The 26043-nt window shown below is 34.7% G+C and overlaps 1 long non-coding RNA gene across 1 annotated transcript in view; it reads right to left on the bottom strand.

The window, feature by feature from the left end:
• Window positions 1-26043, bottom strand: part of LOC129524535 (uncharacterized) — a 179990-nt gene that overhangs the window by 81210 nt on the left and 72737 nt on the right. Inside the window, exon 5 of the long non-coding RNA XR_010130428.1 lies at window positions 16144-16266. This is a non-coding gene — a long non-coding RNA (uncharacterized lncRNA). The remainder of the gene's footprint in view (window positions 1-16143; window positions 16267-26043) is intronic.

Below are 26043 nucleotides of genomic sequence, written 5' to 3' on the forward strand. Positions count from 1 at the left end.
ACAATATAAGTTGATCATAAACAGAAAATAAACTTAATTTTATGAAGCCACTGAATCTTTAAGGTTATTGGTTACTGCAGCATAGAGCAGGTCAATCTGATCAACACTAATCATGGAAATTGAGAGTATAACATTTTTATCATAAAATTAAAACAACAAATGTTTGCAGAGATTAATGGAGTATTTATATAATGCATTCAGCAGAGGAGCTCACTCAGTAATTATCAACAATAGCTATACACAAGATGGAAAGCATAACAATGGAAATAAAATAGTTTTAATTGCTAACAGTCATTAAATTTCATAGGTCTCATTTTCAATGCAGTAATGGTATTTCAAGCAAATTGAAATAAATTATTTAACTTATTTATTACTTTATTCAACATATATTTTATTGACTACTGACTATATTCTATTCTAAGAATAAAATAGTTCCTCTTCTCATTTAAGAAACAGTGATATAAAGATTCGTGTATCTACATTTAAAGGAGCTCAGTAATCATGTATAGAGACAACATGGATACAAAATTCACTGACAACTGGCTTCACTGGTCCTTCCTAACCATACTCTGAAGATTGTATCCATTTTATTCCTTTGCCCTTCTAAAAGCAACACTCCTAATGTCCAGCAAACCAGTCCAAAGGCAAAGAGCCAAGGGAGGAAGGGACAGCAGCAAAGGATAGCACTACTCCACTGTACAATCAGTTCTTTATAAAACAGAATTTACTGTGAATTGAAACGCTTCATTAAATTACCTGTTATTCAGAGGCAATCCTCTCAGCCATTTCGGAGAGAGCACAAAAATAAAGCATAAATTTCTACAAGTTTTTTCTTCCTTTCTGACCTTTTTACATAAATTAAACTACTTTACCAGACACCTGGGAGGAAGATAAATACCTTTGGCTAATATCTAAGTTGGGTTTTGACTTCTGGTTTCTGTTCTAGCTCTAATGAAGAAATGGTGGTGACAGTTCTAGAAAAGAAAATGCCAAAGATGGAAAACCTTTAAAATATAACTTAAAGGTGAAGAAGACCACCTGGACCGGCCACCATGTGAGATCAAAGAAGAGGCTCAAAATATGGCAAAAGTAAGATTGCTAAGGCTGTCCAAACACTCCCACCTCCAGTTTGAAAATTCTATATACTGATTTTGCTTTTGATTTTGTTAGCCGTCTTGCAAGGACACTCTGCATATATGTAAAATCTATATTATGCCTGTCTAGCTGTGAGCTGTCAAATGATGTTGCACTTGCTAATTCATGGACTATTTATCTTTGTGTTTATGCTGTAACAAAATGATGGCTGTTTAATTATACTACAAATGAGTTTTGCCAGCCAATTGTATGGCAGATGTTATTTACTTCCAGAACAACTGTCAGAAGACCAAAGCAGCACATCTAACAAACTAAAATGTACTGTATTGGGTTACATTTCACAGGCAACCTCTTCTATCACCTAGCTACAGGCTTTCCATTGTAATAAAAATGGGAGGGGCAGCATCATTGAGTATGACGGCCAGCCAGAAATCTGGTTGTCAATATTGAATAAGATTAAGAGTTGTAACTGAGTAGATTCTACCTGGAGAATAAAACAAGGAACTGTAGTAAACATGAAAAAAAAGATCCTTCAAATTTGCTAAATGCTATGGTGTTACAGCATTCATTAACTAATTCCATAATGGCAGAGGGGAAGAAAAAACATCTATCTTCTCTATTTGTATGGTAACTGAGCAATAGTCACTGAAGTATCATTTTTCTCATGAAATTTATGAATGATGTAAAGGTGGAGAGAATGCCTATAGTTGGAGGGTACCATAACTTGAACCCAGGAAGCAAACTCACCATAAACTTGTTCTGTGTATTGTTTAAACTTTTCTAAGCTTGTGTGAACATTTTATTATGCCTACCACTTGCTTCAAATAAAATTTTCCAGGGAGAGCGCTGCTGTGGCCCTCTTTTATGTAGTGTGCTGGTAACATGCCAAGGTTTTTAATAAGGATAAAAAATAAGTACTCTTAAAAGTTTAAAGCCCAATAATCTAGGAGCTAAAATCTGATTAAGTATAAAATAATGAATTAAATGATTCAGTAGCAGATAAAATAGAAACAGAGTCCAAGAAATAACTCTTACCAATTTAATTTTGCCTACTGCGACAAATTGGAATGATATATCCCTGTTTTGCAAGAAAATATTGAGGCAAAAAATAGGCCCTCATTTCTTTCAGCCAGAATTACATTGTGAAAGCCATTGTGAAAGCCATTGTGAAAGATCAACTGCTTGGCTTTCTTACTGTGAGTAATGTAAAAGATTTCCCTATATAACCCCTGTCCGTAGCTCATTTCTATATAACATATTGGCTTTATGAAGAGACAAGTGATTTATAATGATTTATAGACCTCTAATGTATGCCCATAAATCGAATCCACTATTCCATAGTTTCTTCCCAGTTTGCCTCATTCTGGGAACAAGCAAAATGAAAGCTTTGTTTAGCTAGGGAAAATGGATGACCTAGTGTTCTCTCTTTTCTGGCATTTCTTACAAGTAGGAGCCTCATGTTTGAGACACAAGCATCTGCTGACTTAGCAGGAAAATAGAGTGGCTAATCATAGAGCTGAGGGTAGCTGTCAGATTTTGAAGCATTTATATTTACATTCCAAACCAAAACGATGAGAATTTACTTAACAAACTCTTACCCTGGCTTCCTTATTCTTCTTTTACTTTTTCTCCTGCACGCCCCTTATATATTATTATTTTACAATGAGCATACAATTTATTAGCTACTAATATCTATAAACTGAAATTATTCTGGATTATGTGAGGAAAAAGTTACTTTTCTAACTTAACTAAGACACAGAGATACAGGGTGTGACTTGAATGAATATTAATATGCAGAAGCCTCGGGAGCCGATGCGATCAACTGGAAGAAAGGGTATCAGTGATGGAAGATGAAATGAATGAAATGAAGCAAGAAGGGGAGTTTAGAGAAAAAAGAATAAAAGAAACGAACAAAGCCTCCAAGAAATATGGGACTATGCGAAAAGACCAAATCTACATCTGATTGGTGTAGCTGAAAGTGACGGGGAGAATGGAACCAACTTGGAAAACACTCTGCAGGATATCCAGGAGAACTTCCCCAATCTAGCAAGGCAGGCAAACATTCAGATTCAGGAAATACAGAGAATGCCAAAAAGATACGCCTCGAGAAGAGCAACTCCAAGACACATAATTTGGTCAGATTCACCAAAGTTGAAATGAAGGAAAAAATGTTAAGGGCAGCCAGAGAGAAAGGTCGGGTTACCCACAAAGGGAAGCCCATCACACTAACAGCAGATCTCTTGGCAGAAACGCTACAAGCCAGAAGAGAGTGGGGGCCAATATACAACATTCTTAAAGAAAAGAATTTTCAACCCAGAATTTCATATCCAGCCAAACTAAGCTTCATAAGTGAAGGAGAAATAAAATCCTTTACAGACAAGCAAATACTGAGGGATTTTGTCACCACCAGGCCTGCCCTAAAAGAGCTCCTGAAGGAAGCACTAAACATGGAAAGGAACAACCAGTACCAGCCACTGCAAAATCATGCCAAATTGTAAAGACCATCAAGGCTAGGAAGAAACTGCATCAACTAACGAGCAAGATAACCAGCTAACATCATAATAACAGGATCAAATTCACACATAACAATATTAACTTTAAATGTAAATGGACTAAATGCTCCAATTAAAAGACACAGACTGGCAAATTGGATAAAGAGTCAAGACCCATCAGTGTGCTGTATTCAGGAAACCCATCTCATGTGCAGAGACACACATAGGCACAAAATAAAAGGATGGAGGAAGATCTACCAAGCAAATGGAAAACAAAAAAGGCAGGGGTTGCAATCCTAGTCTCTCATAAAACAGACTTTAAACCAACAAAGATGAAAAGAGACAAAGAAGGCCATTACATAATGGTAAAGGGATCAATTCCACAAGAAGAGCTAACTATCCTAAATATATATGCACCCAATACAGGAGCACCCAGATTCATAAAGCAAGTCCTGAGTGACCTACAAAGAGACTTAGACTCCCACACAATCATAATGGGAGACTTTAACACCCACTGTCAACATTAGACAGATCAACGAGACAGAAAGTTAACAACGATACCCAGGAATTGAACTCAGCTCTGCACCAAGCGGACCTAATAGATATCTACAGAACTCTCCACCCCAAATCAACAGAATATACATTTTTTTCAGCACCACACCACACCTATTCCAAAACTGACCACATACTTGGAAGTAAAGCTCTACCTCAGCAAATGTAAAAGATCAGACATTATAACAAACTGTCTCTCAGATCATAGTGCAATCAAACTAGAACTCAGGATTAAGAATCTCACTCAAAACCGCTCAACTACATGGAAACTGAACAACCTGCTCCTGAATGACTACTGGGTACATAACGAAATGAAGGCAGAAATAAAGATGTTCTTTGAAACCAATGAGAACAAAGACACAACATACCAGAATCTCTGGGACACATTCAAAGCAGTGTGTAGAGGGAAATTTATAGCACTAAATGCCCACAAGAGAAAGCAGGAAAGATCCAGAATTGACACCCTAATATCACAATTAAAAGAACTAGAAAAGCAAGAGCAAACATATTCAAAAGCTAGCAGGAGGCAAGAAATAACTAAAATCAGAGCAGAACTGAGGGAAATAGAGACAAAAAAAAAAAAACCCTTCAAAAAATTAATGAATCCAGGAGCTGGTTTTTTGAAAGGATCAACAAAATTGATAGACCGCTGGCAAGACTAATAAAGAAAAGAGAGAAGAATCAAATAGACACAATAAAAAATGACAAAGGGGATATCACCACCGAGCCTACAGAAATACAAACTACCATCAGAGAATACTACAAACACCTCTACGCAAATAAACTAGAATAAATTCCTCGGCACATACACCCTCCCAAAACTAAACCAGGAAGAAGGTGAATCTCTGAAGAGACCAATAACAGGCTCTGAAATTGTGGCAATAATCAATAGCTTACCAACCAAAAAGAGTACAGGACCAGAAGGATTCACAGCCGAATTCTACCAGAGATACAAGGAGGAACTGGTACCATTCCTTCTGAAACTATTCCAATCAATAGAAAAAGAGGGAATCCACCCTAACTCATGAGGCCAGCATCACCCTGATACCAAAGCCAGGCAGAGACACAACAAAAAAAGAGAATTGTAGACTAATATCCTTGATGAACATTGATGCAAAAATCCTCAATAAAATACTGGCAAACCAAATCCAGCAGCACATCAAAAAGCTTATCCACCATGATCAAGTGGGCTTCATCCCTGGGATGCAAGGCTGGTTCAATATACGCAAATCAATAAACGTAACCCAGCATATTAAACAGAACCAAAGACAAAAACCACATGATTATCTCAATAGATGCAGAAAAGGCCTTTGACAAAATTCAACAACCCTTCATGCTAAAAACTCTCAATAAATTAGGTATTGATGGGACATATCTCAAAATAATAAGAGCTACCTATGACAAACCCACAGCCAATATCATACTGAATGGCCAAAAACTGGAAGCATTCCCTTTGAAAACTGGCACAAGACAGGGATGCTCTCTCACCACTCCTATTTAACATAGTGTTGGAAGTTCTGGCCAGGGCAATTAGGCAGGAGAAGGAAATAAAGGGTATTCAATTAGGAAAAGAGGAAGTCAAATTGTCCCTGTTTGCAGATGACATGATTGTCTATCTAGAAAACCCCATTGTCTCAGCCCAAAATCTCCTTAAGCTGATAAGCAACTTCAGCAAAGTCTCAGGATACAAAATCAATGTACAAAAATCACAAGCATTCTTATACACCAATAACAGACAAACAGTGAGCCAAATCATGAGTGAACTCCCATTCACAATTGCTTCAAAGAGAATAAAATACCTAGGAATCCAACTTACAAGGGACGTGAAGGACCTCTTCAAGGAGAACTACAAACCACTGCTCAATGAAATAAAAGAGGATACAAACAAATGGAATAACATTCCGTGCTCATGGATAGGAAGAATCAATATCGTGAAAATGGCCATACTGCCCAAGGTAATTTATAGATTCAATGCCATCCCCATCAAGCTACCAATGCCTTTCTTCACAGAATTGGAAAAAACTACTTTAAAGTTCATATGGAACCAAAAAAGAGCCCACATCGCCAAGTCAATCCTAAGCCAAAAGAGCAAAGCTGGAGGCATCACGTACTACCTGACTTCAAACTATACTACAAGGCTATGGTAACCAAAACAGCATGGTACTGGTACCAAAACAGAGATATAGATCAATGGAACAGAACAGAGCCCTCAGAAATAATGCCGAATATCTACAACTATCTGATCTTTGACAAACCTGGGAAAATCAAGCAATGGGGAAAGGATTCCCTATTTAATAAATGGTGCTGGGAAAACTGGCTAGCCATATGGAGAAAGCTGAAACTGGATCCCTTCCTTACACCTTATACAAAAATTAATTCAAGATGGATTAAAGACTTAAACGTTAGACCTAAAACCATAAAAACCCTAGAAGAAAACCTAGGCATTACCATTCAGGACATAGGCATGGGCAAGGACTTCATGTCTAAAACACCAAAAGCAATGGCAGCAACAGCCACAATTGACAAATGGGATCTAATTAAACTAAAGAGCTTCTGCACAGCAAAAGAAACTACCATCAGAGTGAACAGGCAACCTACAAAATGGGAGAAAATTTTCGCAACCTACTCATCTGACAAAGAGCTAATACCCAGAATCTACAATGAACTCAAACAAATTTACAAGAAAAAAACAAACAACCCCATCAAAAAGTGGGCAAAGGACATGAACAGACACTTCTCAAAAGAAGACATTTATGCAGCCAAAAAACACATGAAAAAATGCTCACCATCACTGGCCATCAGAGAAATGCAAATCAAAACCACAATGAGACACCATCTCACACCAGTTAGAATGGCAATCATTAAAAAGAGTCAGGAAACAACAGGTGCTGGAGAGGATGTGGAGAAATAGGGACACTTTTACACTGTTGGTGGGAGTGTAAACTAGTTCAACCATTGTGGAAGTCAGTGTGGCGATTCCTCAGGGATCTAGAACTAGAAATACCATTTGACCCAGCCATCCCATTACTGGGTATATACCCAAATGACTATAAATCATGCTGCTATAAAGACACATCCACAGGTATGTTTCTTGCGGCACTATTCACAATAACAAAGACTTGGAACCAACCCAAATGTCCAACAATGATAGACTGGATTAAGAAAATGTGGCACATATACACCATGGAATACTATGCAGCCATAAAAAATGATGAGTTCATGTCCTTTGTAGGGACATGGATGAAATTGGAAATCATCATTCTCAGTAAACTATCGCAAGAACAAAAAAACCAAACACTGCATATTCTCACTCATAGGTGGGAATGGAACAATGAGAACACATGGACACAGGAAGGGGAACATCACACTCTGGGGACTGTTGTGGGGTGGGGGTAGGGGGGAGGGATGGCATTAGGAGATATACCTAATGCTAAATGATAAGTTAATGGGTGTAGCACACCAGCATGGCACATGTATACATATGTAACTAACCTGCACATTGTGCACATGTACCCTAAAACTTACAGTGAAGTATAATAATAATAAAATTAAAAAAATAAAAATATTAATTATGTTCTTGATAATATAGAGTGAAACTGACATTTATAAATCATGTATTTGCCAAAAAAAAGTATACCTTCACAAGCATCTTAACTAGGCCCCTGCATTTCTCTGAATTTCCTAACAAACCTCTTCCCACCTGACAGTGGAGTTTTTGTCAACTTCTGTTCAGATCATCAATAAATTATTGATAGATATGGTCTTCTTTTTCTTTTCATTCTTTCCTACTTCTTATAGGGTTGTATAAATACTAATAAATAACTCCAAATATGTTATACATTATACCCATTGACTCTAGCATAAGCCAACTACTGAAGATAGTTGCTTAAACTTGGGGATAAATGATCAAATCCATGCTCTTAGTCTATTGGTTTTAAGACCCTCTACCTTTCAGTCTTAATCTACCTCTGACTCATCTGATACTGGAAGCTCATAGGCTTCACGGTAGCACCAGACACTGGGGATTACCAGAAGTATGCACAGTCCCTGCAACTGGAGATTTCACAGATGAAAACTACAAAGAGGAAGTTACAATCCAAATAATGAGCCAAACAGGGTATATCTTCCTGAAGCACAAATATTGCCCAAATTTAGGAAAATATGACGCAAATTTGGGAAATTAAGTAATTTTATTACTGAATACTTCAAGACATTATCCTTACATTAAAACAAGTGTGATATGTTTTAGTATAAGAAAAATATCTTACTGATATAGAATAGTTAAGAGTGAGAAAGGAACATCTATTTTTTTTAAAAACTGTACATATTATTTTGATGCTTAGCCTAATGCAGAATGTAAAAATCAGAGGAACATTAATGATAAAGCACAAGACGAATAGACTAACTATTAGTGAGGGGCTGAATGTGACATTACCCTGCAAGTAGGACTGTCTTGGAGATTTCTGAGGAGAGTTGGCTATTGGATATGTGTCCAAACACATATCATAGGACCCACTTGATACAGTTAAGTAAATTTCTTAAGGCACAGCATACTGAAGACAATTGGTGGAACTGGAAGAGTCCAGCCTTTGGAGTGAGGCAGACCTACCAAGTTTGTTTTGTTTTGTTTGTTTTTTACTGATTGACTGGTTATATGGAATTATGTAAATTATTGAGACCTCCGAAGTCTCAATTTATTTGTCTTTGATATAGGATTACACTGCTTATCTCGAAAAATTGTAATGACTATTAAATAAGATAATGTTAAGTGGCCAATATGTTACTCCAAACTACTTCAACATATACAGTGTGATTAAACTGTTTCTAGAAACAGTAAAATTCCGGATTTATACCTTCAGTGAGATTACAAATTTGTTGAACATCACAGAACACTTAATTCTGACATAAGATGAATATTAAACCATAGGACACTAGAATAAAATGACTGAGATGAAAATTTTACAAATAAGACATAAGGACCTCTATTCCATTTCAAGTTACTGAGTACCCAAGTTCTGAGTTTCAATAACTAATGGATTAGGTTGCAATTTAAGTCCCAAAATTTACAATAATTAACACCTTCTTTGAACTACCTCTGTCATCAGAAAACAAACCTCTTTCCTCAGTTGTGTTTTCCAAGCTTTGTTTAAATTAAATGAATCATATATTTTGGAAGTTTTCCCATTGTGTTAGAATTAACTGTGTGAAACATCCACAGAATAAGAGATGTAAGACAATGGATAAAATGTCCATTTGTTGTTGATTCTTGGAATACAGATATCAATAAGGACAGCACATTCTTCTATTTGTGTAAAATGTGATAAACATATATGCATAGATTTATCTAAGAAGACAATGAAGTGGTAGAAACACAAGCAAACATTTAAAGTGTCAGGTAATATAAACGCATATGTTCATTTCTGCACTATTCACGAGAGCAAAGGCATGGAATCAACCTAAACACTCATTAGTGATAGACTGTATAAAGAAAATGTGGTATATATACACCATGGAATACTATGCAACCATAAAGAGAATGAGATCATGCCCTTTGTAGGAACATAGATGGAGCTGGAGGCCATTATCCTTAGCAAACTATCACAGGAAAAAAAACCCAAATACTGCATGTTCTCATATGTGGGAGCTAAATAATGAGAACACATGGACACGAAGGAGGAGAATAACACACACTGGGGCCCAGCAGAGAGTGGAGATTGGGAGGAGGGAGAGGATGAGGAAAAATAACTAATGGGTACTAGGCTTAATAACTGGGTGATAAAATAACTTGTACAACTAACCCCCAAGACACAAGTTTACCTATGTAACAAACCTGTCCATGTAACAGTGAACTTAAAATAAAAGTTTAAAAGAAGTGTCAGGTACTGAAAGTCTATTTCCATTATAATGGGAATTTTATAATAAATAGAGCTGGTTCAATGGGTTGTCAAAGGAAATTGGTGAGATCTCTTCATAGCCATTTAATGTAAACTTTCTGAATACATATAAACATGAGCTGCAAACACAGACTGTATCACTTTTATGCATTGTTATTCAAATATTATCACCCATCAACATGAAATGGAATCCATCAGGAAAGACAGAAAAGGAAGTTAAGCAAATATACAGTGTGTACAGTAACCTCTCTTAAATTTTAGTCGCCTTTACTTTCAGATACCTAACTGATATTTACATTTGAAATTCCTCAGAGAATCTCATACTCAGAAGATCCAAAAAGAAATCTGCTATTTTCATCTTGCAACCCCAAACCTAGTACTTAGCTTACACTCCTTTCCACATTCTTTAAATCTTGCCTTATCTCGTATATCTAGTCACTCTACAGGTCCTGTTGATTCAGCCACTTTAACATTTCTGGAATTCTTTCTCTCTACCCAATTCTACCTTGCCACCACTCTTTTAGTCTCTGATAATTTCTTGCATGGATTATTATAACAATTGCCCAATTTGTCTCTCTGCCTCAGTCTCAACCACTATATTCAATTGTTTAAACTGTGCCTTTCATGGCACCTTCCTCTTACCTACTTATTCCAAAGAGAAATGTATCTTTACAATGAAGAGATATGTAAATCTCGCACTCACCACTTTAAGTGATTAAAGGTGACATCAACAATAGTGGGGTAACCTGATGTCACATTTCTCACGACACAATGCAATAAAAGACAGTTCACCAATAGTTTCTTGCCAAAAATGTATAATCATAACTTAATCATGAGGAAATAATTTTTTGAGAATAGAATATGGAAACTTCTACAAGACAACTATCTGTTTTCTCAAAAAAAAAAAAACCAAATTAATATTGGGGAAAATTCTAATTGCAATACTGCAATCTGGTTGCTTGCCAAGGAAAAGGAATGTACAATTTATTTTCCCATTTTCTCCCTTATTCTGTAAACTGTTGAATGTGAATTTTACTTTATGAAAGGTGGTGGATTAACAATCTTCAGAGATGTGCTGGATATTTGGCACAAAATGCTTGTTGTTTGGGAGAAATGCATCACTGGTAGCTTCTCGTGGGCAGAATGTGCTGCAAACATTACCCACAATGAATATTCTGTCACAGGGGAGACTGGGCACAAGTATCTGTTAGAGTCTTTTATGACAGATCAGTATATAGGCAATGTTGCCAGCAAGGGTTTTTCTCCATCATAAAACAACAATCTTCAGTAGAATTGGAGTCACTAAAAGCAGGAAAACAGCTTGCTTTATGAAAGATGCCACCTTTTCTGCAGCCAAGAAATCACCAATCTGATGTTAAGTTCCTGCTATTCGTTTTTCTTCAGCTGTGCAGGTGGCAACTGTTCTGTGTTCCAGTTCAGCTCCCCAAGGTTACAGCTGTGAACTTGGGTAATGGTTGTGTTTATTCTCTGCCAGGCTTAAAAATCTTCAGGGTGAAGCTTTTTTCTTTTTCTTGCTGTTCATTGAAAATTCCTTCTGGAGCAGATGTGCCTCTCCCCGTCTTCTGTAATTTCTGTGTTTTTATTAAGTTCAGCAGTTTTTTGTTTGTTTGCTTGTTTGTGGCCTTACTTTCTAACTACTCGTGACATAGCCAATTCTGAAGTTAGTTTCTGTATATACAAAGGCTCTTATCATGTCACGAATAAAAAAAAATCTTGGTAATCTGGATGGCACATACCTTATGCCCTGAGTATTATAAATCACTGTTGTGTTTTATATTGTAGTCTATGTTTGCTTATGCCATATCAGCCTGAGTTTAAGAATTTGGATGAATGGGACAGTAATAACCCTTATTTTTTTACTATTTTATATACTTGTATTTATTTCAGGGACTCTGGTCCCTGCAAAGTGGCCTCCCTTAACCCAGTGATTTATAGAAGTCTGTAAGTGGCATCCCATAATGGCTCTTGAGTAAGTCCTGTCATTATATGGCAGGCATCATTTCTTCTCTCTGGTGTTGGCTTCCTGAAGGAGCATTAGGCATCCTCATTTCCAGCAACACTCCTACTCTTCCAATACACTAGAATCCCCATAGGTCTCAAAGTAATACCAGGATATTCTCTGGGGTCCCCATGCAGCAAAACTAACAGAGAATACATCCCTCCTTTTCTTCCTTTCTTTCCTCCTTTACATATACAATTAATAATCTATCACTAGATGGTGAGGCTAGCATTGTGTTAGAACTGAAGAGAGAAAAAGAATGATGTGCTTCTGGCTTCACGTTTTTGATTTATCAGGGAAAAATACATTAAACAAATAACAACAAGTTCATTGAGTTTCATTATTGGAGTATTACAGGGTGTAATGAAAGCAGGTACTTGCGTACTAAACCAAGTCCAAGAGCTCAAAAAGGCTTCTCTGAGGCAACCGAGAATTCAGATGAATATAATTTAGGTAGGTGAAGAGGAAAAGATATAAAGTATTCCAAGTAGAAGGAAGAACATAGTTTCAACCAGACACTATATCTTCATTGTTTGTAGCTAGCTTTTTAATGAAATGTGCTGCATATGTCAATATTTCAGAGACTTTTTTTAGTAAATATCCTCTTAAACTTCTACTTTCGGTAAAGGAAAAGGTTATAAAATGAACACTCATACACCTATCACCCTTTTGTCAGTCTGATCTATCAGTTACTGAATATAGTGTTTTAACGTCTCTGTGAATAAAGGCACACTTGCCCATTTATAATTAGTTTTGCATATGTTTTCAAGCCATGTTAGATATGAATTCAAGTTTAAATATTTATATAATCCCAATGAAATGAGTTTCATGCTTATCTAGTAATAGATTTTTAAGTTGTCTTCCTCTAAAATTAATATAGCTACACCAAATTTTATTTTAAAATCTATTTTTATGTCCTTATATTTCAAGTGTACCTAATGTAAATAGTATATTGGCAGATTTCCTTTTTAAACTGTCTGAAAAATACCTTTTGCACTGGAGAACTTAGGCCCATCATTGCAACTGATATATCTGCACAAATTTCTACTATTCTATCCTGGGCTTTTGGCTTATGTCATTGTTTTTATTTGTTTTTATTTTTTCTTTGTTGCCTTCTCTTGAATTTTTTTAATTGCACTTTTGAAGACATCCTCTGTATTATATTTATTCGGGGTTGACCTTAGATAATTTTCCATGTATACTTAACTCAATACTAAATAAAGATATTTTATATCTTTGCTTTCCACAGAGTGCCTATAAAATTACAAAGACATTAGGATTTTTAAAACTGACTGTCCCTTCCTCCATTTAATGACATTGTTGTCAGGTATTTTAATTTTTTACTCACACATAGTTAAATGATAATTATGTAAAATATTATTATTGTAGTCTTATGCAATCAGTTTGTTTAGACTCACCAATATGTTTATCATTATCATTGCTTACTATTTTCCTTTGCATCTTATAAGTTCAATCTGAGATCATTTTTCTTCTGCCTTAAGCTTATTTTTAATAATTGTTGATAATGAGTATGTAACTTACTAGATACTCAAAAGTAGAAGTTTCTGTACTTTAATAAAAGGTCTTAATTTTGTCCATATTCTTTGAGATATACTGGGCATATGATTTTAATGTTGACAGTAATCTTTCCTCAACACATGTAAGATATTATTCTATTAGGCTAAAAAGAAATCAATTATCAATATAATATGTATACAGTGTAGGTTCTCTTTATCTTTCATGTCTGTCAGTTCACTGTCATGCGTCTAGGTATAGATTTATTTTTATTTACTATGATGAAAATACATTGGGTTTTCTGGGATTGAGGTTAATGTGTTACAACAACCCTGGAAAAAAATCTCAGCCATTATCCCCTTAAATATTGTTTTTGTTCCACTCTTTCTATTATCCTAAACTTGAGTAGACAAATGTTAATCTTTCTCACTCTATAAGCTATGTGTTTTAACCTCTCTCTCACATTTTTCCTTTTTCTTTTCTGGCTAACCCTGGATAATTTCCTCAGACCACAATTCCAGTTTGTTAATGCTCTTTTTAAATTTTGACTACTCTGCCATTTGATTTATCTTTTATTTTAAAAAACCTTCTTCGTCTCTTTTGATCTTTGTTGGTTTAAAGTCTGTTTTATCAGAGACTAGGATTGCAACCCCTGCCTTTTTTTGCTTTCCATTTGCTTGGTAGATCTTCCTCCATCCCTTTATTTTGAGCCTATGTGTGTCTCTGCACATGAGATGGGTTTCCTGAATACAGCACACTGATGGGTCTTGACTCTTTATCCAATTTGCCAGTCTGTGTCTTTTAATTGGAGCATTTAGCCTATTTACGTTTAAGGTTAATATTGTTATGTGTGAATTTGATCCTGTCATTATGATGTTAGCTGGTTATTTTGCTTGTTAGTTGATGCAGTTTCTTCCTAGCCTCGATGGTCTTCACAATTTGGCATGTTTTTGCAGTGGCTGGTACTGGTTGTTCCTTTCCATGTTTCGTGCTTCCTTCAGGAGCTCTTTTAGGGCAGGCCTGGTGGTGACAAAATCTCTCAGCATTAGCTTGTCTGTAAAGGATTTTATTTCTCCTTCACTTATGAAGCTTAGTTTGGCTGGATATGAAATTCTGGGTTGAAAATTCTTTTCTTTAAGAATGTTGAATATTGACCCCCACTCTCTTCTGGCTTGCAGAGTTTCTGCCAAGAGATCAGCTGTTAGTCTGATGGGCTTCCCTTTGTGGGTAACCTGACCTTTCCCTCTGGCTGCCCTTAACATTTTTTCCTTCATTTCAACTTTGGTGAGTCTGACAATTATGTGTCTTGGAGTTGCTCTTCTTGAGGAGTATCTTTGTGGCATTCTCTGTATTTCCTGAATCTGAATGTTTGCCTGCCTTGCTAGATTGGGGAAGTTCTCCTGGATAATATCCTGCAGGGTGTTTTCGAACTTGGTTCCATTCTCCCCGTCACTTTCAAGTACACCAAACAGACGTAGTTTTGGTCTTTTCATATAGTCCCACATTTCTTGGAGGCTTTGTTCATTTCTTTTTATTCTTTTTTCTCTAAAGTTCTCTTCTTGCTTCATTTCACTCATTTCATCTTCCATCACTGATACCCTTTCTTCCAGTTGATCACATCGGCTACTGAGGCTCGTGCATTCGTCACGTAATTCTTGTGCCTTGGTTTTCAGCTCCATCAGGTCCTTTAAGGACTTCTCTGCATTGGTTATTCTAGTTAGCCATTCGTCTAATTTATTATTTATTTATTTTATTATACTTTAAGTTTTAGGGTACATGTGCACATTGTGCAGGTTAGTTACATATGTATACATGTGCCATGCTGGTGCGCTGTACCCACTAACTCGTCATCTAGCATTAGGTATATCTCCCAATGCTATCCCTCCCCCCTCCCCCCACCCCACCACAGTCCCCAGAGTGTGATATTCCCCTTCCTGTGTCCATGTGATCTCAGTCTAATTTATTTTCAAGGTTTTTAACTTCTTTGCCATGGGTTCGAACTTCCTCCTTTAGTTCAGAAAGGATTACCTATTTAATAAATGGTGCTGGGAAAACTGGCTAGCCATATGTAGAAAGCTGAAACTGGATCCCTTCCTTACACCTTACACAAAAATTAACTCAAGATGGATTAAAGACTTAAATGTTAGACCTAAAACCATAAAAACCCTAGAAGAAAACCTAAGCAATACCATTCAGGACATAGGCATGAGCAAGGACTTCACGTCTAAAACACCAAAAGCAATGGCAACAAAAGCCAAAATTGACAAATGAGATCTAATTAAACTAAGGAGCTTCTGCACAGCAAAAGAAACTGCCATCAGAGTGAACAAGCAACCTACAGAACGGGAGAAATTATATTAGAGTAGACTAAGCTGCAGTACAATTAGCACCAAAGGTGTATTATGTCTAAAACAAAATAGAAGTTTATTTCATACTCACATTACCATTCAACATGAGTTTTCCCAGCCTGAGTCTGATTCAAGTAGCCAGTCGACTATCTGTGGTTTTAGCATCTCTTACAGACGTGTTGATATATAAGTAGTGGAAAAGAAAAAATAATAGTCAGTGGACATACCTGCTTCTTAAAGCCCTGGGTCAAAAATGATGCTTATACAATCTTCTACTCCTATTTCTTTGGTTGGAACTCAGTCATATGGTAAAACTCGACTGTATAGGAATCTTGAGAATTTTAGTCTGCCTGTATATATGAGAAGAAAAGAAATTGGATATTTTGAGACAAGTAGTATTTTCTGCCCAACCAAAAATGAGTAATATTATCTTGCATTAAAGCAAAATTATCTTTAACATCAACATCTGAAAGAGCACTAAACCATTTTTTACCTAAAGTTAAGATTAATTTGCAATACACATTAATTTTTAGGAAATAAAGTGTAGTTGAGTAAAAAAATAAGTGTTCTTTATTATACTTAAATTTCTTCTTAGGTAACACCTGAATAGTAAATTTAGTATATATAACTTACGCATTATAACTATGGTTGTTGAATGATGTTTATCTTTTAGCTCAAAGTAAAAGTTCTGAATAGATGCATTACAGAAATTTCTTCTATAAGTATTTAAGTTCTTAAAGAAAATTTGCTTTATTGTTAGGTGCCCGATTCAGAGTATGTGTAAGTAAAATAGTTAAAATAGCTCAAATACTTAATAGTAGAAACCTAAATAAAAGTCCCTTTAAATCAAATGTCAAGCACCATCCTTGGGCACAAATTCTTCCTGGGAGCAAAGATATACAGTATGAGAGTTAAAGGAATGTGTTTTAACAACGACATGTCGCTTTGTCAGGGATGTCTTTGTAATGACTAAGAAGCAGGTTAATAGGATGATTAGAATGAAGGCTAAATATGACAAAAGCACAAAACACTTTCTTCATGTCATTGCTCTGAGATATGTGGGTGGCAAATATTATCTCTGTTTCGTAGATTGAAAAATGAAATAGTTTAAGCACTCAGAGGCATTTTACTGACATTCAGATTTTTACACAGGTGTAATTTCTTTTTATAGATCTCTAATAGTAGTTACATCAGCTTTAGGCTCCTGAAATATTTTCAAATGTCTAGGGTTGTTGAAATAATGAATGTTTCATTCTTCACTCCTTTTAGTTCTTCATAAACCCTTTAACTCTCTTTAGGTACTAAAGAGTTACACAAAAATAAGAATGTTATTTCTAATTGCAAAGAGAATGTGTAAGATATAGAGGTGTTTTTTAAAGAACATTTGTAAGATGTATCTCATTATTGGCCTTTATACAATTGATACCAAAAATGGCTATTTGACACATTTATCATCTGCGTTTTTGACCAAAAGGCAAAAAATATCCAGAAAAGCCAAATCTTTATCTATTATAATAAACTAGAAAATTGAACATCTAATCTTAAAAGCCCTATAATAAGTGCTATAAGTTTACCATTAAAAATGCTGTGGAACTCTGAAGAAAATTAATGGAACTTAAATGATTTTAATGAATTAAAATCACAGTGTTCAGCAGTCATCAGTTATGTAACTAATATGTCCTGACAGCAATTGTTCTCTCTCTGCCAATTGATTGAGTGTTGCATAGGGATCCTGTAGGTCTCATTTCTGACCAATACAATCATTGCTCAGACTCCTGTTGAGGCTACACCTTCTCACCCAAACAAACTTACCTCAATCCATGACGATTATTATAAATATTAGTATCAACTTTCTGAATTAGAAAAAGAGCATGAGTATTGTCTATCCTAATAAGGATACTATTCTATGATCTTCATCTGGAATTCCCTGAAAGTTCACTAAAATTCTACATAACCCAAGCAGATTTGTACAACAGTATCTAAAACTTCACTTGTTTTTATGTATGTCTCTAGGGGGAATAGATAGTAATGTATTTTATAAAAGTCAATTACTTTATCTCTCATTTATTAGAGATAAATTATATCACTTTAAATTTTTAACAACAAAAAAGAATTGTGGTAATAGCAATTTATCTATGGTAATTGTAAAACAAATTAAATTAATTAGAAATCCAATTATATTATCTATGTTGGCCTTCATAGCCCTTCTAAAGCAATTAGTCTTCCTCTATCTTTACTTAAGAAATGATGCAATTTAGTTTTATGGCATTTTCTGTGAAAGGTGTTATATGATATTGCAGTTTAGAAATTTGACATTGTTCAATAATAAATTGTGTGTTGCTTTGTATAGAATGAAAATTGTCAACATAAAAATGTTCATCTATATGTGGTAGATATTTAACTCTCAAAATTAGCTTAATCTGTTTAAGGCTAATAATTGTTAATTATTTTCATAAGCAAATGAATCTTTAATAAACTTAGCTTTCTAGATTCTATTACTATTTTTTTCCAAGTCGCATTAATTTCCCTTCTTTATTTGTTATAATAAACTCCAAGAACCTAAAGTTTTACTTATTACAAATAGTGGATAACCCATTTGGATCCAATTAGCAACATCTATAACTTATTTATTGGTGCTGATTTCATAATTTGTGTTGGAAAGCTATAATATAGAAAGGAAGGAAAGGAAGCAGGAAGGTAGGAAGGAAGAAAGGGAGACAGAAATAAGATGTAAAAATTCTGTATGCTAAGAGAGTTCTACCAAGTGGAATATTGAAAAACAAAAACTGGAAACAATCTAATGCCTATCAATTGATAAATGAATAAACAATATGTGGTATATCCATAGAATGGAGTATTATTTAGTGATAAAAATGAAGCAAATACTGACACTTGCTGTGTCATGGGTAAAACTCAGAAATGTTGTGCTACATGAAAGAAGTCAAACATAAGAGACTAAATATTGTCTTGTTGTATCTATTTATAACAACTATATAGAAAAGGTAAATTTATAAAGTAAATTAGTTTTTTTTTAATTTTAGTTGAGGTGGGGTTCCTCATGTTGGTCTAGCTGGTCTCAAACTCCTGACCTCAAATGATCCACTCGCCTTGGCCTCCCAAAATGCTAGGATTAAGGTGTAAGCCACTGGGCCTGGCATGTGAAAGACATATTTACAGAGTCACGATATTTGCATCTTTTTTAGGAGAGAAGATTATGTTCTTTAATATAGTTTTTCAGCATCTGCAACAATAATGTCTTCTTCTTTACCAAATTTAAAGCTTGTTTTTGATAGATCAATTTTTGATGTACAAATCAGAAAATTAAGATATACCCTACTGAGGTATTTGATTGGCAAAATTACCCCTTCTCTGATTAACTTCAAAGGTAGTGAACAAGTCTATGGAAGCATCTAATGTTATATAGTAAGAATAAAGAGAGTACTGATTATAATCAAATGTCTAAAAAATGCAAATGCCTGTCTACACAAAAACAAAGACTTGCTCTTCGGGAGATATTGTAGATTATAGTGCAGGAAGATTATACTGCAAAAATTGGTTATAAATATTTTATTATGTAGAGGAAAGATGGAAGAAACTAATGTTTTTATATATATATGTATATATGGCTTATTTTTGACATAGTGTTGACCATTTTTATTAACTCTATGTATTTTAATCTTCATTTTTTAAATCAGAAAAATTGTGTTCAGTGAGTGTAATATAATACAAGTAGTGACACAGTCTCACCATAAAGGATCTCATTTCTCACAAAAATAATATAAAGAAGGAAAAGTTGAATATTCACTTATTTTTATAAGATAAAAAAATACATGACAAAATTTTAGCAAATGTCAACAGAACACATTGCAGAGTATTGAAAATGGTATGCTTGGAGCATCATTTTAAAACCTGAATAATTCAAGAAGCATATATGTGTTCTTAACAAATCTCTGTTTCTGCATATTTTCTGTTGTTAGTATTGCTGCCCAAGAGACAGTATAGTGGTCTGTATAAAACATCAAAACACATCAAGTGATTTGCTTGACAGTTAATCCACTATGATAAAACATAGTTATATGCTTTTTAAGGTTTTATAAAAACCTGATCAAACCCAGAGCATATGTATTCAAGGTAGTCATCTCATATTCAAGGTAGTCATCTCCCATGAAACATTTTCTAAAACGCTTAATCAAAATTACAAAACCTGTTCATGTCGTTGTATTAACAAAACTATTTAAAGTTATTTCTTTTTCCTTTAGTTTTTAAAGGTTTGAAATATTAAGCTCATAGAGACTCTGAAATATTTTACTATTCAGTGGAGAACATTACCAGTGCTATTACCAAAATAGCATAGTAATATTTGGGCAGAGTGTGTTCTGTGATAGTAAGTTTATACATGACTAGAACACAAAAACAATATTTAACTTTCATCTCTGAGCTTAGTGAAGTGGAAACTATGCAATTTTTTCTGTCATTATCTAGTAGCTTTTTGACTCTGTGGCAGCTTTTCCATAAAGTAGGTTATGTAACTATAAGGGAAAATTTAAGAAGGCAACAGAAAAACTACAGTGTCAAGCCATAAAATTCTCTCTAAGCAGCTGAAATTTTAGAAAAAGTTCTTTGGAGTCTTAAATTCTTTTGTCCAGATGAATATTTATGTGCATGAATATCTAGTCATTTTAAAATATGTCGCTATTCAAAACTTTGTATAGAAAGCTACTATTTAAAGCAGAAAATGTTGTTCTCAAATTATAAAAATATCAGTGTATTAATGAGAATCAATATATTTCTTTTAAAATTTAAAAATAATTTTAAGTTTTGCTCCCCCTAGAGGAAGCAAATAGCTTAGCTATGTACAGACACATATATATACATCAATCTTGGGGTCATATGTTATTTCATATATATATAAATATATTATCTATATTCTATATATTGAAATATATTTTACACATTAAAATATAATTCATATCTATAATAAATGACAGGTGATATCAAAATTAACTTATCACAGTGTACAAAATAAAATATTGCAAATAAACTTTGGTGTTAATAGTGGTAAACTGATGAAGGTTAATCCATATCAGTTTACGTGCCAATAATCTCTCTGTTTTTTAACTTTATCAATATTAGTTAGATGTGTTTATGAAATATATGGATAAACATCAAATAAGAGTGAATGGGGATTCTGCGAAGTTGATGGCAGGGGTCATAGTTTTTCAATATCCTTGGATCCCCAGACAAAAACAGACTCAGCAACTAAATGTGAAAGTCAGGAATTTATGGGCAACCTGTTAATAAAATTTAGTTATGAGATGCCTGATGAACCCCAAAATAAGTGAATTGGAAAAAGAAATCACAACAACAGCCAGAAGTCCAGCCTACTGTCACTGTCTGGAGGGGAGAAAGCACAAGAAAGCAAGTGGGAATCTGAAATACTTGAGAATGGAAAAAAATCCAAATGACCAACAGGTATTTATTTAAAACCACAATGGTGTAGATTTTAGTTGTGTGCAGCAACTAAAATTGGAGAGTTTTACCTACTGGAAATGTGGATAAGTGCAAGTGTGTTTAAGAAGATGTGAAGGGGCTGAATCAGTCATCAAAATTGAGTGGCCAAGGATCATTCCAGAATAGCTAAAACACATTAAAGCTATGGTACAAAACATGAAAGAAGGTAAATAAGAATTATACAAAATTCAAAATGAGACTATGCAACTCAGGATATAATTAGAAAGGATATTTCTGGTTATGAAAACCAAACTAGAGAGAATGAAAAAAACCAATAAATACAAAAGATTAAAGCCTTAATAGAACTAGTCAAATGGATGAAAATTTTAAAAATCAAAAAGAAATTGAAAAATTGCTTTAAAAATGGATTTGAGATAAGTAATAATTACAGAAGGTAGTAAAAAAATCCAAAATAGGTAATAATGGTTTCAGGAATAAATACAAAAACAAAGGAACACAATAAATAAAACCAATTATAATTTTAGTAACTTTCCTGAATAATTAAACAAGTTGAGGTGACATCAGTGAAAATGGCTGAATAAGGAATTACAAAAGACTGTCCTTGCATAAAAAAAGTGAAGAAACTGGTAAGCACTGTCAGAAGCAACTTTATTAGAACTCTGGAAAAACTAATCATAGGTTTCTAGTAATCAGGAAAATGCTTAATTAAGAAAAAAAACACAAGAAACTTGATTCTTGCTAGTATATGTTTGTGGAGTCTTAATTTCTCTGGGCAGCATCTCCCACCTGTGCAGCAACTTTGAGCACAACAATTCTCATTTTTGATATAGGTTATAGGTGCCTAGCACTAGGGGGAGCAAAATAAATCTCATTTTCAAAAAAGTATGACTTTGTTTTGATACGTCTGCTGGCTCCCTGAAGGACCACTAGGCTTGTCTTTATTTTACTGAACTCTGAACTCTCCCAGTACTGAAGTGGCTACCAGTAAAAAAATACTTTAAACAAATGCATTATTCATTGCCACCTAGGGCAAGGGATAACAGTTGGGGTAAGCAATAGACAAAGCTAAAACTTTGGGAGGAAAGCTTAGAAAATTAGATGCTTCTGGTAATAAGGGAATTAAAAATCTTCCACATACTACTGAGAAACTCTGAGGCTACAATATACATGTTCAGAAAAAATGTGTTAAGGCCCCAAGCTCTCACTGTGACTTGAACTCTACTCAATCAGAAGTAAAGCATTAGGCAGAATTGCAGTCTTCCTGTCTGAATGTGAAACATGTGCTCCAACACAGAAACAGAGACTATCTTCAAAGACTGGGGTTTTGGTGTTTTGTTGTTGTTGTTTCTACAAGTTTAAGGAAATCACTATTAAATCACAAACTGACCAACAATGTAATGAAATGGAGATTTTAAGGAACACAAAGAAGAAATTTAGACTTTACAAAATTAGTGCAGAAAATCCACTTGACACTCAAACAAGCAAAACAATGTCAATATGAAGAACATAAACCTCTGGGGAGGAGGAGAACATGATCCTGAGAGTTGTTACATAATAATATTCAAAACATCCCCTTTTCAAGAAAATAATTATAAGTTATGAAAAGAAATAAGAGTATATAACCCATATACCAAAAATACAAATAGAAATTATCAAAAATTTTTCCTGAGAAAGCCTGGACATTGAATTTACTAGACCGAGACTTAGTCAACTATTTTATTTTATGTATATTTTTAATTATCTCATCTAAAATGTATAATCAACTATTTTAAATATACTAACATGGCTGAAGAAAATCATAGACAAACAAATAAAGGAAATCATCTAAACAATGTCTCACCAAGCAGAGAATACCCATAAACAGACAGAAATTTTGAAAAGAAACCAAATAGAAATTCTGGTGTAGAAAAATATAACTAAAATAAAAAATTCACCAGAGGAATTCAGAAGATTTGAAAAGGTATAGGGAAGATTTGAAGGTAGATCAAATGAGATTCCCAGGTCAGAGGACCATAAAGGAAAAATAATAAAGAAAAATAGAGAGCCTAAGAAACCTGTGGGATACCAAGCATACAAAAATATCCATAAAGTTAGTTCTAGGAAGAGAGGAGAGACCAAAAAAAAAAAAAAAAAAAAAGCGGCAGAAGGAATATTTAAAGAACTAGGCCAGGTGTGGTGGCTCACGCCTGTAATTCCAGCACTTTGGGAGGCTGAAGCGGGTGGATCACTTGAGGTCAGTAGTTTGAGACTAGCCTGGCCAATATGGTGAAATCTCGTCTCTACTAAAAATACAAAAATTAGCTGGGTGTGGTGGCACATGCCTGTAATCCCAGCTACTCAGGAGGCTGAGGCAGGAGAATCACTCGAACATGGGAGGCAGAGGTTGCAGTAAGCCAAGATCGCACCACTGCACTCCAGCCTGGGCAACAGAGTGAGACTCCATCTCAAAAAAAAAAAAAGAAAAGAAAAAGAAAGAAAGAAATAATGACTGAATTTCTCAGATTTGGTGAAATACCTGAATCTGCATATACAAGAAACTTAATTAATGTCAAGGTGGATAAACGCAAAAAGATCAAAACTGAAAATAAACCCAAAAAGAAACCTAAAACCAGCAAGAGAGCAGCGACTCATCATATACAAGGGATTCACCATAAGATTAACAGCTGAATTCTCATTAAAAACAAACAAACAAACAAAAAAACAAAAAACTATGAAAGCCAGAAGACTGTGGGAAGGCATATTTAAAGCGCAGAAAGGAAAAAAAAAATCAACAAAGAATTCTGTATTTGGCTAAAACCAACTTCACAAATGAAGAAGGAAGTGAGATATTCCCACAGACATAGAAACTAAAAGTGTGTTTCTGGTAGATATGCCTTATAAGAAATACTAAAAGGAGTCCTTCAAACTGAAGTGAAAGTACACTAGGCTGTAGCTGAAATCCACACAAAAGAATAAATGCAATCCACACAAAAGGCAACTACACAGGTAAATATAAAATTCAGTATTAATATAATTTTGGTTTGTAATTCTTTTTCTTGTCCTTCTTGATTTTAAAAAAACAGTTAAACAAAACAATCATCATAAATCTATGTTAATGGGCACACAATAAATAAAAGTGGAATTTGTGGCATAAAAATCAATAAAGGGGAGACAGGAACAAAGTAACTAGTGTACATTATATGACATTAATTCAAATGATATAATAATGTTGTTATAAATTAGGATTTCTTTTGTAATCTCCAAAGGATCCACTAAGAAATAACTAGAAATCATTTAGTAAAGGTAATAAGAAAGGAATTAAAATGGAACACTTAAAATAGTTATCTAACATAAGAGAATGCCTTCTCTTATGTTAGGGATGTGTTGTGAGACAAAAATAAAAGTACAAGATATAGAAAGCAAATACCAAAATGGGAAAAATAACTTATTCCTTATTAATAATTATATTCATTATAATTAATTACATTTTAGATGTATTAAACTCTATAATTAAAAGATACCTTCATAAGATGAGCTAAAATAATCCAACTATATGCTGTTTGTAAGAGATTCACTTTAAATATAAAGACACAAGTAGTTTGTAAACCGAAGTATGAAAAAACATATTCCATGAGTGACTATACTGAGCCAGAGTGGCTATACTAATACCAGGCAAACTAGACTTTAAGTCAAATTTGTTACAAGGGACAAAGAAAAACATGACCAGTACTGATTACAAGATCTATTTAAATAGATGTAGTAAATAGTAAAGATAATAAAAAAAACTTCCAAAAAGAAAAGCCTAAGACAAGATGCTTTCAATGATAAATTCTACCAAAGATCTGAAGAAGAATTAATACCACTTCCTCTCAAGTTTTTGCAAAAAAATAGAATAGGAGATGTATTAGTCTGTTTTAATGCTGCTGATAAAGAGATACCTGAGTCTGGGCAACTTAACAAAAGAAAGAGGTTTAACTGGACTTACAGTTCCACATGGCTGGGGAGGCCTCACAATCATGGCAGAATGCAAGGAGGAGCAAGTCACATCTTACGTGAATGGTAGAGGCAAAGCTTGTGCAGGGAAACTCCCGTTTTTTAAAACCATTGGCTCTTGTAAGGCTCATTTAGTATCACAAGAACAGCACAGGAAAGACCCGCCCTCCCCCCACCCAATTCAATCACCTCCCACTGAGTTCCTCCCCTGGCACATAGGAATTGTGGGAGTTACAATTCAAGATGAGATTTGTGTGGGGACACAGCCAAAGCATATCATTCTGCTCCTGGACCCACTAAACCTCATCTTCTCACATTTCGAAACCAATCATGTCTTCCCAACTGTGCCCCAAAGTCTTAACTCATTTCAGCATTAACCCAAAAGTCCACAGTCTAAAGTCTTTTCTGAGACAAGACAAGTCCCTTCCACCTATGAGCCTGTAAAATCAGAAGCAAGTTAGTTACTTCCTAGATACAATGGGGGTACAAGCATTGGGTAAATATAGCTGTTCCAAATGGGAGAAACTGGCCAAAACAAAGGGTCTACAAGGCCCCATGCAAGTCCATAATCCAGCAGGGCAGTCAATTCTTAAAGCTCCAAAATGATCTCCTCAGATTCCATGTCTCTCATCCAGATCATGCTGATCAAGAGGTGGGTTCCCATGGTCTTGTGGAGCTCTGTC

This window comes from Gorilla gorilla, chromosome 13, assembly GCF_029281585.2.
Source record: "Gorilla gorilla gorilla isolate KB3781 chromosome 13, NHGRI_mGorGor1-v2.1_pri, whole genome shotgun sequence".
In the NCBI taxonomy this organism is placed as follows: Eukaryota; Metazoa; Chordata; class Mammalia; order Primates; family Hominidae; genus Gorilla; species Gorilla gorilla.